This window comes from Rhinoraja longicauda, chromosome 9 (assembly GCF_053455715.1).
Source record: "Rhinoraja longicauda isolate Sanriku21f chromosome 9, sRhiLon1.1, whole genome shotgun sequence".
Classification (NCBI taxonomy): Eukaryota; Metazoa; Chordata; class Chondrichthyes; order Rajiformes; family Arhynchobatidae; genus Rhinoraja; species Rhinoraja longicauda.
The window spans coordinates 21,590,258-21,606,616 of NC_135961.1; positions in this window are offsets into that span (position 1 = coordinate 21,590,258).

Consider the following 16,359-nt stretch of genomic DNA (forward strand, 5'->3'; position numbering starts at 1 on the left):
ATCTGGTGCAGAAATATCAACCAATTAATTTCAATGTAAAGGTCATGAGGGGAAAAGAGCAGAGTGGGCAATTTACATTTTTTTTAATCGGTCTAATTGTTTTTAAAAACATTTTAGGTGACTTTTTTCTTAAATTCTTTGTTATCGATATGTTAATTTTTCGTAAGTCTCTAAATGTCAGTGGCATTCAGAAATATTCCCAGCCTTTGATCTCCTTGAAAGCTGACAAAGCCAGGAGCTTGCCTTCGCCAGCTGTTGAAGCATTTCCCCAGCTGATTCATGCCAGGGCTGCTCGTGGCCGACCCACATGATTGCATTGTGTGGCTCAATGTCCTGCTGCGACTTAGGACCATCAGTGAGGGTCAGGTCAAGTCAACGTCAGGGGATCCACAACAAATAACTCCGTGCTTTTCTTGCTTGCGTCACTGGCACTCAACATTGAAGACATCATGCAAATGCAAGTCGTTGTCATTTAACCCATTGCGTTGGTGAGACAGCGATTATACAAAGAGCAAGCGGCATGAAATAAATTAAGCAAGCCATATGCATGTATCTATATTCTGCAAAACAAAGCCTTTAATGATTCATATCGCAAAAATGCAAACAAAAGCTTTTTTCTGTATCAGGGTGTGTCACACATGACAGTAATAAACCAAAACCAATATCACATACCACCATGTCTTTGCTTGACTTGCCTTCAAAGACTCTGAGAATGGACATATGTGAATGGCATACATTTTCAGTTCAGTTTCGAGAATGTTAACATTATTGCACCCTATTTTCTTAGTTAACTATTGAATTGCATTGCCACACCGTGAAAACAGGATAGTGAAATTGCAATGGTGCTACAAACATCACTGTACTCTGGAGAAATTCTCAGGCGAGATACCAAACTTGTCACGGAGCGTTGTTGGGCACAGAAGAGAGAGCTTTACTCTACATCTGGCTGCAATACATCTGACTGGGAGTGGTTTTATGCCGATGCTGGAGATCGGAAATGGGAAGAGTTCCATTGCCTGGCAGTAGCAACAGTCAGCAATATTAATGAGAAAGAAAATGCTTTTTGGACAAAGCAGCGGAAAACAGACTTTTCTGTTTAGGAAGTAACTACAGATGCTGGTTTAAACCGTAGGCACAAAAAGCTGGAGTAACTCAGCGGAACAGGCGGCATCTCTGGAGAGAAGGAACGGGTAAGGTTTTGGGCTGAGTCTAAAGAAGAGTCTCCACCCAAAATGTCACCCATTCCTTCTCTCCAGAGATGCTGCCTGTCCCGCTGAGTTACTCCAGCTTTTTGTATCTATCTTAGACTTTTTTGTTTGCCACTCCAAGGCACTCTGTCCATCTGAGGATGTTGTCAACAGAAATAAGAAATCCAGCGGCAACAAAAGGCCAGAGCATCTCTGTTCATGACCCCATAGGGTTTTTATGTCAATAGCTGGTAAGTGGTGCCTGTATTGGGAGAGCTGTCCCAAAGACAAGTCATGCAACGGCCCAACATTGCAGCAGAGTGAAACCTATACATTTTTGGCACTGGGGAAATGGGGGGATTTGTAGCAATTGTTCCTCCACATCCTGACAACATCCTTGGATATCTTCTCTGTGCTCTTTCGAGCTAATTAGTAACTGATGATTTTGTTTAGTTTATTTTAATTTATTTATGGACACATGTACCAAGGTACAGTGAAAAGCATTTTTGTTGTGTACTATCAAGTCAGAGGAAAGACAATACATGATTACAATCGAGCGGTCCACAGTGGAAAGGTACAGGATAAAGGGAATAATGTTTAGTGCAAGATAATGTCAAGTAAAGTCTGATTAAAGATAGTCATAAGCTTTATTAGTCATAAGTCATAAGGTCTCCAATGATGTAGATGGGAGGTCAGGACTGCTCTCTAGTTGGTGATAGGATGGTTCAGTTGACCGATAATAGTTGGGAACAAACTGCCCCTGAATCAGGAGGTACGTGTATTCACATTTCTGTACCTCTTTCCTGATGGGAGAGGGGAGAGTCCAGGGTGTGTCGCATCCTTGATTATGCTGATGACCTTGCGGAGGCAGGGTGAAGTGTAGATGGAGTCAATGGAAGGGTGGTTGGTTTGCGTGCTGGTCTGGGCTGCATCCACAATTCCCTGCAACTTCGTGCGGTCTTGGATGGAGCTGTTTCGAAACCATGTGGTGATGCACTCCGATGAAGACCAAAGTGAATGTTTTTGGTCAAAGCAGGTTTTGCTTAACTTTCGTAAGCCTTTTTTTTTATTTTTTTTAATCAAAAATATTTATTCAAATATTAAAATAATATATACAATACAATAAAACCAAAACAGAAACCACCACCAGAATACTATACAAACAAATGTACCAATTGAAACTATTATACAATTATATTACAATCCCCATCCACGATACATCCAATCCCCCGCGGTGCCCAGCGGTCCCGGAAATCCTCCAGGGTGCCCGTGGACAGCGCGTAGTCCCTCTCCAACACCACCCGGGCGCGGATGTAACCCCGGAAAAGGGGCAGGCAGCTGGCTCGGGCAGAGCCCTCTTCCGCCTGGCGCCGTGAGTCGCGGATGGCCAGCTTGGCCAGGCCCAGGAGCAACCCAACAAGGACATCTTCGGCCCTACGCACAGGGTGTCCAAAGATGAGGATGGTGGGTGAAAAGTGCAGCCAAAAAGCAAGGAGCAGCCCCTTTAGATATTGGAACAGGGGCTGCAACCTCACACACTCCATGTAAACGTGGTACACAGACTCTTCCAACCCGCAAAAGTGGCAACTTTCATAAGCCTTGGTGGTCTCTCACAGGCCAGACACGTTCCTCAGTGAAGGCGAGCCTGTGTTGAGTTGTGAGATACAAGCAAAGCTTTCAGACTTTTGTAATTCATCACAATGGCCATAACTGGCATTTTAATGCTTCATGATCAAGTCATGTAGAAGGAGTGATATCATATTTTTTTATTGCAAGTGACATTTCAGTAGGGATGAAGTTGTTCATCTTGCTCCCATCTGTAGATGCTAAAGCATACACACTAACAACATCCCTGCTGGCTCCAGCCAAAAGGGGGCAGGAGGCATTTACTGGTTGGTTAAAGTGGGTGAACAGTGGTTGAGAGCTCAACTCCCAGTCACACAATTCAACATTACAAGTTCAACATCAGCAATCAGCATCCTAGTAAAACTTTTGCAGCATCTGTCACACTTGTTGAACACTGTGAATGTAGTACATAGAACAGTACGGCGCAAATCCTTCGACCCACAGTGTCTGTGCCAACCATGATGTCAAGACCATCATGCCTGCACATGATCGATATCGCTCCATTCCCTGCACTTCCATGAGCCTTTCGAAAAGCCTCTTAAACACCACTACTGCCCCCAGCACTGTGTTCCATGCACTCACCACTCTGTGTCAAAATCTCCTTTAAACTTTGCCCCTCTCACTTTAAAGCTATGCCTTCTAGTATTTAATATTTACATCCTGGGGGGAGAAGGGTTCTGACTGTCTACCCTATCTATCCCTCTCATAATTTTATATACTTCTATCAGGTCTCCCCTCAACTTGGATTCCATGAATCATGTGAGATCATGGAATCCAAGATGTACAAACTCAAAGGAGGCTGCTGGGTGAAAAAAAATGGACTCTCTGTCAGCCGTTTGGCAAAGGAGACAGCAATCAGACAGGCCCAGGATTTGCAACATCACCCAATGAAAGCCTAAGTGTTAACAAGTTGGGGTCTAACTCTGTGGCATGTTCAGGAAGAGGGAAGGACTGCCTGAAGGGTAAATGTTATTGTTGTGGTAATACTCAACATCTGGCTACTAAGTGCAGATGCAAAGAGTCTGTTTTCCATGATTGTGGTACCAAGGGACGGACATCTGTCAACAGTTTGTTTGAAAGCTTACCAGACCTTCAAAAAATCACACAACCCAGCAAAGTATTGCCTATTGGGAAGAAGAGTCAATGGTATTATATGCATGAAATGAGTGAAGGAAGTGGTGTGCTAGATGAAGGGTATAGACAGTTCATGTTAAGTAAGAATTTTACTGAAACTTTCCAGATGCTTGAGCCGCAGTATCAGTCATGTTTTTTGGTTTAGTTTATTGTCACATGTACCGAGGTACAGTGGAAAGCTTTTGGTGCATGCTAACCAGTCAGCGGAAAGACAATACACAATTATAATCAAGCCATCCACAGAGTACAGATACATGATAAGCAGAATAACGTGATTAACTTTTAGTACAAGGTAAAGTCCAGTAAAGTCCGGTCAAAAATAGTCCGAGGTGGTAGATAGTAGCTCAAGAATTGCTCTCTGGTTATTGGAGAGCAGTGGGAACATGTGGCGTTGGTCAGAGAGCCTAGTGATCAATGCGTGCATTGGCTTTCGTCTTATATTCGGAGAGGAACAGATCAAAGGAATAGGGATGTCTGAGATTGATGCAAGGAGGGGAAGTGACATAAATCTCCTTCTTCTGGCTGTGATGGGATGGAATCCTGAATAAATCAGAACTGGCTATCAAAGATATGAATAGAAGGTACATAGCAGTCAATAGCATGAAGTAACTGCCTGTATCAATTGGACTTAACTCGTACGTTGAGGTGTTGGTGATAAACTTGGTAGTACGCAAGCGATTGAAGCCAAGATGCCCCTGAAGGAGACAGCTGCACCTCAGGTCTTCAAGGTAGGACATGTACCTCACACTATGGATTGGTGATGAGCTAAAGAGACCACAAGAAGCAGATATCGTTGAACCAGCTGAACTTTCTGACTTGGGCTATTGTATTTGACTTGGGCTAAATACAAGTTATTTACAGTGTATATTAATGATTTGGACGAAGGAATTGAATGAAACATCTCTAAGTTTGCGGATGACACGAAGCTGGGTGGCAGTGTTAGCTGCGAGGAGGATGCTAGGAGGCTGCAGAGTGACTTGGATAGATTAGGCGAGTGGGCAAATGCATGGCAGATGCAATATAATGTGGATAAATGTGAGGTTATCCACTTTGGCGGCAAGAACAGGAAAGCAGAGTATTACCTGAATGGTGACCGATTAGGAGAAGGGGAGATGCAACGTGACCTGGGTGTCATGGTGCACCAGTCATTGAAAGCAAGCGTGCAGGTGCAGCAGGCAGTGAAGAAAGCGAATGGTATGTTGGCATTCATAGCAAGAGGATTTGAGTTTAGGAGCAGGGAGGTTCTACTGCAGTTGTACAGGGCATTGGTGAGACCGCACCTGGAGTATTGTGTGCAGTTTTGGTCTCCTAATCTGAGGAAAGACGTTCTTGCCTTAGAGGGAGTACAGAGAAGGTTCACCAGATTGATCCCTGGGATGGCGGGACTTTCATATGAAGAAAGACTGGATAGACTAGGCTTGTACTCGCTGGAATTTAGAAGACTGAGGGGGGATCTTATAGAAACATATAAAATTCTTAAGGGGTTGGAGAGGCTAGATGCGGGAAGATTGTTCCCGATGTTGGGGGAGTCCAGAACCAGGGGTCACAGCTTAAGGATAAGGGGGAAGTCTTTTAGGACCGAGATGAGAAAACATTTCTTCACACAGAGAGTGGTGAGTCTGTGGAATTCTCTGCCACAGAAGGTAGTTGAGGCCAGTTCATTGGCTATATTTAAAAGGGAGTTAGATGTGGCCCTTGTGGCTAAAGGGATCAGGGGGTATGGAGAGAAGGCAGGTACAGGTTACTGAGCTGGATGATCAGCCATGATCATATTGAATGGCGGTGCAGGCTCGAAGGGCCGAATGGCCTCCTCCTGCACCTATTTTCTATGTTTCTATGTTTCTATGGGCTGTTCCACGAGTTCCTGAAAAGAAGATAGTTGGCACTCATAGGATCTGGATACCTCCCAAAGAGTAATGGATAGTTTGAGCTAAGGTCTGTCAGATGGTGGGGGCTCTGAAAGGACAGAGCTGAAAACAATGAGATCTAGATGTTGTACTTCCATGATCCAATGAATGAGGAAATGCAAGTATGCCTTTGCCTCAGATACAATCTATTTTAGCATCAAGATAAATGCTGGAGAAAGCCCCAACTGTTTTGGCAAGCAACTTAACAAGAACTCACCGAGTTTTCAACTACTGGAGATAATTCATGCCATCTTAAAATACCAGGTTAGAACTTTTAATTCATTCTATTTAGATGTTACAAACAATAAATATTCTAGTGGCAGCACGGCTGCCCCAGAAGGGCGGCACGGTGGCACAGCGGTAAAGTTGCTGCCTTACAGCGCTTTCAGCACCAGTGACGTGGGTTCGATCCCGGCTATGGGTGCTGTCTGTACGAAGTTTGCACGTTCACCCCGTGACCGCGTGGGTTTTCTCCAAGATCTTCGGTTTCCTCCCACACCACAGACCTACAGGTCCTAGTGTGTGTTGACTAGTGTTAATGTGCAGGGATCGCTGGTTGGCACGGACTCGGTGGGCCGAAGGACCTGGTTCCATGCTGTATCTCTAAAACTAGAAAAACAAACTAAAACTGGTGAACCCAATGAATTCAGGGACCAAGGGAAACAAGACTCTAATGGGTTTAAAGCCAGACGAGGAACCGATGCAGGTGAGTTTAACGGGAACTCAAGCAAGAAACACAGGCCTGATGTTTAAAGGGAGCATTGGTAAAAAGGCCCTATTAATTTTAAAGCGAGAGTGGAAAATGGATCTTTTGAATTTAAAGGGAACATTGGCATTGGAACAGGCTTAGGGGAGTTTAAGGGAGGTATGGAAAACCGCACTGAGCTTGATGCCAAACCACCAGGATATCTGAACTATCAGATAGTGATTGTTGGAGTTTTACCCTAATTTCAATGAATAAGTAAGTCTATTAATAAATCACAAATTTCACTCAGATAAAATTTGTATTTTCCAAATTTAAATATGTACTGTCAGACAATATCCAATGTCTAAAATTATTAAAAGGGCTTGTTATGGCTTAAAAATGTTGGTAATTTGTGATTAACGAGAGACTGGGATGTTAGAATGGTGTCTTTGTAATTTACTACATATGTCGTTTGGCTCTCTCAATTTTGCAGTTATTTATATTTTGGTAAGTTCCAGTTTTCACTGCACTTTTATTTCTGCAACCAACATCCCTGACAATACCCCACTCTATTAACAGGATAGCACCACCGGAGACTGGGTGTAATAGTCCACACCCAGGTTGGAATGGCCTTTTGGATGCCTTGCTAATGTTCTGGCTTTCCTCCTCTATACTAAAATGTTAAGTGGCAACACAAGTAGATAGAGTGGTTAAGAAGGTGTATGGTACGTTTGCCTTCATTGGTTGAAGCATTGAGTATGAGTCAGGAAGTCATGATACAGATATATAGGACTTTGGTTAGGCTGCATTTGGAGTATTACATGTAGTCCAGCTCTCCCCCTCAGAGGAAGGATTTGGAGAGGGTGCAGATGAAGTTTACACATTTAATGATGTTGTCTGTGATGGCAGTGATGTACTCATTTAGGTTGGTCGTTGAATCCTTGCATGGGGACCAACCCACTGACTCAAAACAGTCTTTCAGGAGCTCATCTAATTCCTCGGACCAGCATTATACAGACTTTCTGTGCCAGATCCTCATGTTTACGTTTCTGATTATAAATAGGAAGTAGGAGCACAGTCTGATGGTCAGAGTTTCCAAATGGCAAGCAGGGATCATAAGGTCATAAGTGATCGGAGTAGAATTAGGCCATTCGGTCCATCAAGTCTACTCCGCCATTCAATCATGGCTGATCTATCTCTCCCTCCTAACCCCATCTACCTTCTCCCCATAACCTCTGACACCTGCACTAATCAAGAATCTATCTATCTCGGCCTTAAAAATATCCACTGACTTGGCCTCCACAGCCTTCTGTGACAAAGAATTACACAGATTCACCACCCTCTGACGAAATAAATTTCTCCTCATCACCGACCTTTAGTCCTAGACTCTCCCACTAGTGGAAACATCCTCTCCACATCCACTCTATCCAAGCCTTTCACTATTCTGTATGTTTCAATGAGGTCCCCCCTCATTCTTCTAGACTCCAGCGAGTACAGGCCCAGTGCCGACAAACGCTCATCATAGGTTAACCTACCAATTCCTGGGATCATTCTTGTAAACCTCCTCTAGACCCTCTTCAGAACCAACACATTCTTCCTCAGATATGGTGCCCACAATTGCTCACAATATTCCAAATGCGGCCTTGCCAGTGCCTTAATATCATATCCCTGTTTTTGTATACAAATCCCCTTGAAATACTGTAAATGTTAGGATGGGGCGGTAGGCATTTTTGATGATGGTGCATCAGTGGTCAAGGGTGTTTGGACCTTTGAAAAAGTGTTGATTTTTGTTTGGGAGCACACTCTTTTGAGGTTGACCCGACTATAATGAACTAGGTCTTGTGGTATTTTGTTTCAAGGATATTGGTAGTGTGTTTAGCGCATGTAGTGCAAGCTTCACATCCACCATGAGGTGTTGACCAGTTTGTTTTCAATGGCTTGGATATTTACCAGGAGTATGCTGTGGAAGTGAGAGGCGGAGGGGAGAGGGTGGGCTTGGTGCAGGACTTAAAACCGCAATGTTTCAGTCTCACCTGCAGCCAGACTGTCACATGTTTCCTGGGTAAGTAACTGCTTCTCGTCAGAGTTGCCATTTCAGGAGGTATGTCGAGGTATCCTGGAGTCATAGTCATAGAGTATGAAATACAGTGTGGAAATAGGCCCTTCGACCCAACTTGCCCACACCAGCCAACAGATTCCAGCTACACTAGTCCCACCTGCCCGTGTTTGGTCCATATCCCTTCAAACCTGTCCTATCCATGTACCTGTCTAACTGTTTCTTAAATGGTGGGATAGTCCCTGCCTCAACCACCTCCTCTGGCAGCTTGTTTCATACACCCGCCACCCTTTGTGTGAAAAAGTTACCCCTCAGATTCCTATTAAATGGGCGCCAATGGGCGGCGCGGTGGCGCAACGGTAGAGTTGCCGCTTTACAGCGAATGCAGCGCCGGAGACTCAGGTTCGATCCTGACTATGGGTGCTGTACTGTAAGAAGTTTGTACGTTCTCCCCGTGACCTGCGTGGGTTTTCTCCAAGATCTTCGGTTTCCTCCCACACTCCAAAGACGTACAGGTATGTAGGTTAATTGACTGGGTAAACGTAAAAATTGTCCCTAGTGGGTGTAGGATAGTGTTAATGTGCGGGGGATCGCTGGGCGGCGCGGACTTGGTGGGCCGAAAAGGCCTGTTTCCGCACTGTATCTGAAATATGAAATATGAAAATATAAATCTTTTCTCCTTCATCTCAAACCTATGCCCTCTGGTCCTCTCACCTTAAACCTATGGCCCCTGGTCCTCCTACAAAGTATAACCTATACATAGTAGTTGCCTATATTTCTGCACATGAATAACGCATAAGGTGAGAGGTATCTTCAAAATAAGACCTTCATAGCGGACGTCTAAACTGTAACCATAGTAACAGTGCTAGTGATGTCATACACATTCAAGAGGACACAATTATGTAACAAAATCTAAAGCATGTGTATTCAATGAATTGCAATTTTAAAACAAGCATCAATCACATCTCCTTCAGGAAAACTAAATCAGGCATTCAAATGAAAATTTATGACTGCGGGTTTTTTGTTGATTCCCACATTTAAAATATTGATCACCAGGGGCCACCATCCCTTCTGCTCTAATACTTCCTGTGTTTCAGGCCTCATAAAAATATCGGTAACTGAGGTGTCCCTTTTTATATTTTGGAATATTTGATTACACCAGGGTTGCAATAAAACCACGCAGAGGAAAGATTCTTGCAGTTTGGCCCCATCCTTAGTTCACACAATCAATTTAAATCCACTATTAAATGTTTATAACATTTTCAGTAAAATGTAACTCTGAATCATCTTGCCTCTTTCCTTAACAATTCAAAGCATGATGATATAATATTCACTGCTGTTCAAATATTCCCCAACAGATTTCCCCATAATGAGAGACAATTTTACTGTCTACTCTTTAGTCAAAGGGTGGTGAATCTGTGCAATTCATTGCCGCAGAAGGCTGTGGAGGCCAAGTCAATGGATATTTTTAAGGCAGAGTTCTTGATTAGTATGGGTGTCAGGGGTTATGGGGAGAAGGCAGGAGAATGGGGTTGAGAGGGAAAGATAGATCAGCCATGAATAAATGGCGGAGTTGACTTGATGGGCCAAATGGCCTAATTCTGCCCCTCGAACTTAGGAATTTATGACACAAGAAAATTCAATTATCGAGATTTGAGGAAATCTGCCTAGTTTTGCCATTTAAACAATTACTGTCCCAGTCTGTATAATTCTGAAATCTTAATGTAATTTGCCCACAATATCCCTCTTTCATCTCTTCATGCTATTTATTATCCCATAGGACATACACAATAGCATCCTACTTTAAAATGCTGTAATTAACCCATGTCCTTAGCAATCGCGTAGTAAGAGAGTATCGGACATCCCTTTGTTCTCTGCAATGCACAGGCCAACCTTTTCATGAACGGCGGCCAAATGGCACAAAAACTACCTGGAGCAGGAAATAAAGGATGGGGATCTCGCATCATCAAATTTCCAATTTGTACTTCTATTAACCCACATCCTAAGTGCTGTATTTTAACGCTGGGCTGGCTGTGGAATTTGGTCCCATCATCTATATACTAAAACACTCGTTTGTTTGTTTGTTTGTTCCTGAACTACAGCCAAACCGGTAACACGATAGCACAACAATTTTAGGCCCACCTTACTCACCGTCATCCCTTTGGTGCTAATGGAAGAAGTTTCATTGAAATCGGTGTTATATTTTTAAAGTTATTCACATTTTAAAGTTTAAATCTATCTCTTAGGGAGGGGGTGGAGGAAGGGGGGGGAGGGAGGGTGGAGGGTACGGTGGGTTGAGGGGGATGGAGTGGGGGGGAGGGAGGGGGAAGGGGAGGTGGGGAGAGGGGGAGGGGGAGGGGGGAGGGGAGAGGGTGCTGCACCAATGCAGGAGAGGTTTGGGCCCAACGGGTCCACTTGGTCTCGTCTTTATTAAATTTCCAACAGATGTTGTGTGACAATGTGCATGGCAAGAGTGAGGTTACTCTGTTACAAGGGGCTACTGGGGTCTGGATGTGAAAGAGGATGGAACAACTCCAATTTCTTGCATTTCTACCCAGAGACGGTGAAGTAAGTGTTACTTGAATAATTCCTCGCGTCTAATTAGTTTTTTCCTGGCCCACTGAAGCAGCATAAATACATTTTTATGTAAATAATCATCATTTAGCACATCTGCTATAATCATGCAGTTTACTAAAGGGAAGTCTGCCCAGAGGGTAAGGAAGATCAGAGCTGGAGTACGCCATGTGGAGACTATATTCAAACAAAGCTAAGGATAAGAAAGCTTTCTAAAAGCAGAAGATTAAAGCATTACCAAACGGGACTGACCAGCAGTTTTGAAATAAATAGCAGGTGAAGAGTGTGCTAATAAAGTCTCACAGGAACCAAATATAATGCTGCAGGAAGAGCATGCTACATGCAAAGGAATTACATTCAACAGACCTTTCCGTGCACACCCAATCTCCTCCCTCCCAGCACGTGAGAGTCTGGTACAAGGTGCAGACGAGAGACTGGGACCCTATCTATGGGTTCCAGCCTGGCTTGACAGCACCCTGTGGATTAGAATGGAGCATCCACCTTTATTCAACACGCTTGCCAGGCAAAGGCCATGGCAAGGACTAAGATTACACAAGACCTACGATTCTAATACCCAAGAAACAGATAGGGCAATGGCAGCCACAGCATCCAACAGAGAAAAACACCTGAGGCAGTACTTTGTTTGTAGAAAGAAAATCGCTGGAAGTCATATGGTTCCTTGTTGTTGATGTCTATGGTGGATTGTCATCCAATGAGCTTTTTAAACCGTTTAATTCACTCATAACATTTAATGAATCAAATCTTTTTTAAACCCCAGTAATCTTTTTGTGATCTTGAAAAAATTGAAAACATTGAAAATCGAGTTTTCATCTGTTTAGATGTGCTGATACACCATACTGTCTCGTACCGTCACAAGCAAAGCACTGATCTGAGTGATGAGTTTGAAAAAGGTGAGATCCACATAACCAGGCAGGGACATTAAGGCAGCTTGTTCTGGTCAGGGAGATTTGTTGAATGCTTTAGGTGAGTTCTAAACTGCAAGACCCTGCCACCAACCCCATCCTTGACAGCATGATGGGCTAGACGAAGAAAGCTGATTTGCACCTCTGGAAGTGCTGATCTCAAACATACAAACATAGCACTTTGAACAGCTCTGTACAGGAACAGACCTTCCAGCCCACACAGTCTGTTCTGAACATGATGCCAGGTTAATCTCCGCTGCCCTCACGTCCATATGCCTATCTAAAAACCTCCTAAACACCACTATCCTGCTTCCACAACTTGCCCTTGAATGTGGAAACACATTCCAGGCACCTACCACTCTCTGTGTAAAAAGAGTTGTCATACATATCTCCTTTATACTTTCCCCTTCTGACCTTAAAGTTATGCCCTCTAGCCTTTGACATTTCCACCCTGAGAAAAAAGTTCTGACTGCCTATCCTATCTATGCTCCTCATCATTTTATATACTTCTATCAGGTCTTCGTCAACTTCAATGCTCCAGAGAAAACAATCCGTTTGTCCTACCACTCCCGACAGCAAATGCCCTCTAATCCATGTGGCATTCTGGTAAACCTCTTCTGCACTCTTTCCAAATTCTCCACATCCTTCCTGTAAAGGTGCGACCAAAACTGGCCAGTACTCCAAATGAGGTCCTAGCACAGACGTGCGGAACACCACAAGGCACACTAGTCACAGATGTGCAGCTAGAATAGTCTGTACCGACCAGCGATCACCCCATACAGTAGCACTATCCTACACACCAGGGACAATTTACAATTTTACCGGAGCCAATTAACCTACAAACATGTTTGTCTTCGGAGTGTAGGAGGAAACTGGAGCACCCATGGAAAACGCACACGGTCACAAGGTGAACGTACAAACTCCCTACAGACAGCACCCATGGTCAGGATCAAACCAGGGTCTCCAGTGCTATAAGGCAGCAACTCTACCTCTGCGTCACTATACTGCCCCTTATGCTTGTTGAACTGCCCAATGGGGAAGAGGTAAAGTCAGAATCTGGCAATAAACCCCAATAGAAACAAACTGAGAAAACGTAAGTTACAAAAACTGAAATTCATTTGTTTCCATAAAGAATGGGAGAACCAGGCGGTTTCTTCTTGGTTCTGAAGAGGATGTTTTGGATCTCTGCTGGACAACCCATCCCTCTGTTCCCGGAACACTACATCCACGGGTCAACAGAAACACCCCATGGCCAAGTGAAAGTGCAGCCTTGCCCACCAGCCAGTTCATGATTCCCACCAGGTTTAGGTCTGGAACACAGGACTAAAAAAGGCCCCTGCCACACACGTCCTAAATTAAAGAAAGCTTTGAATGCCAATATAACTGGAGCAGGATAAAACAAAGAAAAATACTTGAAAGCTAATGTCTGCTTGACATTTAGTTGCAGATTTAGATATCTGTCCAATGAAAAAAGTACTACCTTGCATAAAGGATTGGGATTTCTAGGAATATTTTCTTTTAAAAATCCTTTGAATTAAGCAGAAGTTCTAAAGCTCGACAACAAATAATGTGCAGCTATGAGTTTTGGAATGACATCTGCTGATCTGGAATGTAGGAGGAATATTTTCCAAAAAAAACGTTGGCAAATTCAGTAAACTTCAGTGGTTGAACCACGTTGCTCTTATGTTGCAGAGGAATGTAGTCACCCAGATGGCTAATGTCTTTGAACACGACAATGTGTGTGTTGGTTCATATTCTAACTATACGTAATGCCAGGATTATAATGAACCGTTGAAAGAAATTGAGAACTCCAAAAATACATGCATCTTGTTTATTCCCACTCTCCCCAATGTACTGAGCATGTTCATGTACATTGTATAAGGCCATATATTTGCTCTTTTAGTTTAGCGTGGAAACAGGTCCATTGGCCCATGGAGTCTGCACCAACCAGTGATCACCCATATACTAGTTCTATCCGGACAACTTACAGAAGCTTTTAACATAATTAACCTAAAACCTGCACATCTTTGGAGTGTGGGAGGAAACTGGAGCACCCGGAAAAATTCCACAAAGTTACAGGGTGAACGTACAAGCTCCACACAGACAGCACCCATGGTCAGGATCAAACCCAGGTCTCTGATGCTATAATGCAGCAACTCTACCGCTGAACCACTGTGGTCACCCTCTTGTAGTGAAAAGTTATTCGTACATTCCCATTATTCACAGATTAACTTCTCTACAGATTATCCAAGGTCCTGCAGGAAAATAACTGCAGATGCTGGTCCAAATCGAAGGTATCACAAAATGTCTGAAGAAGGGTCTCGACCCGAAACGTCACTCATTCCCTCTCTCCTAGATGCTGCTTGACCATCCAAGTTCCTGCAATCTTCTCAAAATGAACTTGTACAGCTGCTCATGTGTCTACTTCTTGACTTGAGAATGGTATTATTTCTTGACAATTTAACGGAATCTCGTGTTGTTTCTTCCATCGTGTCCACTGAATCAGCTTTTGGAAATCACTAAAGGTTGCACCATCGATGTAACAAGTGTTTTTCATGTTTACTTTTAACTCCATCCAAGGCACGTCTTTGTACTGCACACTTCAACTAACACTTAACCATCCCACATGTGAACATTAGCCTTGATAGATGACGTTAATGCTCAAACTCGGTCATGCTGTTTAAAATGTCTCTCGATGCCATGAGTCAGAATACATCCTTGCCTTATCCTCTTTGTCATTCTTTAGGTTTAGCGGGACTCATCGTCCAATTTGGCCAAATCATCCCCAACCATTGACATTTACTTACTGTGGTAAAAGTTTTTGTTTAAAAAGAGAAACCATCCTTCTGCACTCTAGATAAGCAGATATCAATGCAGCACTCATAGTTGGTTGCACCTTGCATTCACCTGATTCTCCTGATCGCATGTACCTTTTGCAATGGCATGATTTGGGCTGAAATGATTAGTTGTGTCACAGGAAAAAGATATGATTGTAACAAATGCAAAAGGTCAGAGACCAATGCTTTGAAATGAAAGGAAATTAGCTGCATTGTCAGAGAATATTAAGCAACATTTGTCTTTGACAAACTATGATTATTCAAAGAGCATCACAAAAAGAAGGCATATGAGGAATACGGCTTTATCTTAGAAGCACTGCAATAATAAAGTTTTGGATGGAGCTTAGTGATAGAGCACCTGGCTTTCATATATCAAGTCCAGAATTCTTATCCTGACATCTTGATGACTTTCAGGTTTGCACCACTTCAGGCTGCACGTGTAAGAATCATTACACACCACCCTTTAAGCTGGGCTGGCATTGCAGGGTAGAGCTGACCTCCATGTCAGAGATGCTGCATTTTCAAATGAAACACGACTATCTTTGTCTGGTGGTGATAAAAAGTCCCAAAACCCTATTTGCGAGAGAGCAGAAATATTTCCTTGTCATCACAGACAACAGAAAGTGTGCAAGCAACACCAACAGAAACAAATTGCCAGCGACACATCGTCTGCACAGCACCTTGGGATTTCCCAGGTATGTGAACAATGCTTAGTGGTAGCATGTTGAGTTTCTCAATCAGAAAATAGTCAGCACACACTTCATTCCACAAGTTGACATACTAGTTCAGAACTGCCAGCCCTGCTAACATTAGGAGAAAAAATTTAAGCAAGATCTTGATCGTCCCTCTCAATTAGACGTGAAAAATGCCAAGGCACTTCAGAAAGCAACGTGGTGTAATTTTCCACTATCTTAGAAAATATTTATCGCTCAGTTAAGATTATCGGGATAGATTGTCCGGTCATTACCTCAATCCTGCTTCAGGGATCCTGCTGTGTGCAAATTGGTTGCCACATGGCAAAATTGACTGTAGTTCAAGAGTGCTTCTTTGGTTGTGAAATATCAAAAGAAGATTGTGAATGGCATTGTATGAAAGGAAGGTATTTCACAGAATACGCTATCAAACTTCAATCATATGTGCGGTGGAGAGCAAACTGATTGGGTGCATCTCGGTCTGATTTGGAAATTCGAACGCTCAAAAATTAAGTATGCTGCAGAAAATGGTTGACACTGCCCTGTCCATCATGGGTACCGACTTCCCCACCATCGAGAGGATCTACAGGAAGCATAGCTGCAAGAAGGCAAAAATATCAAAGATATCAAATATCAAAATATCAAAAATCAAATATCAAATATCAATGGTGACGCAGTGATAGAGTTGCTGCTTTACAGCACCAGAGACCCGGATTTCATCCTGACCACGTACTGTCT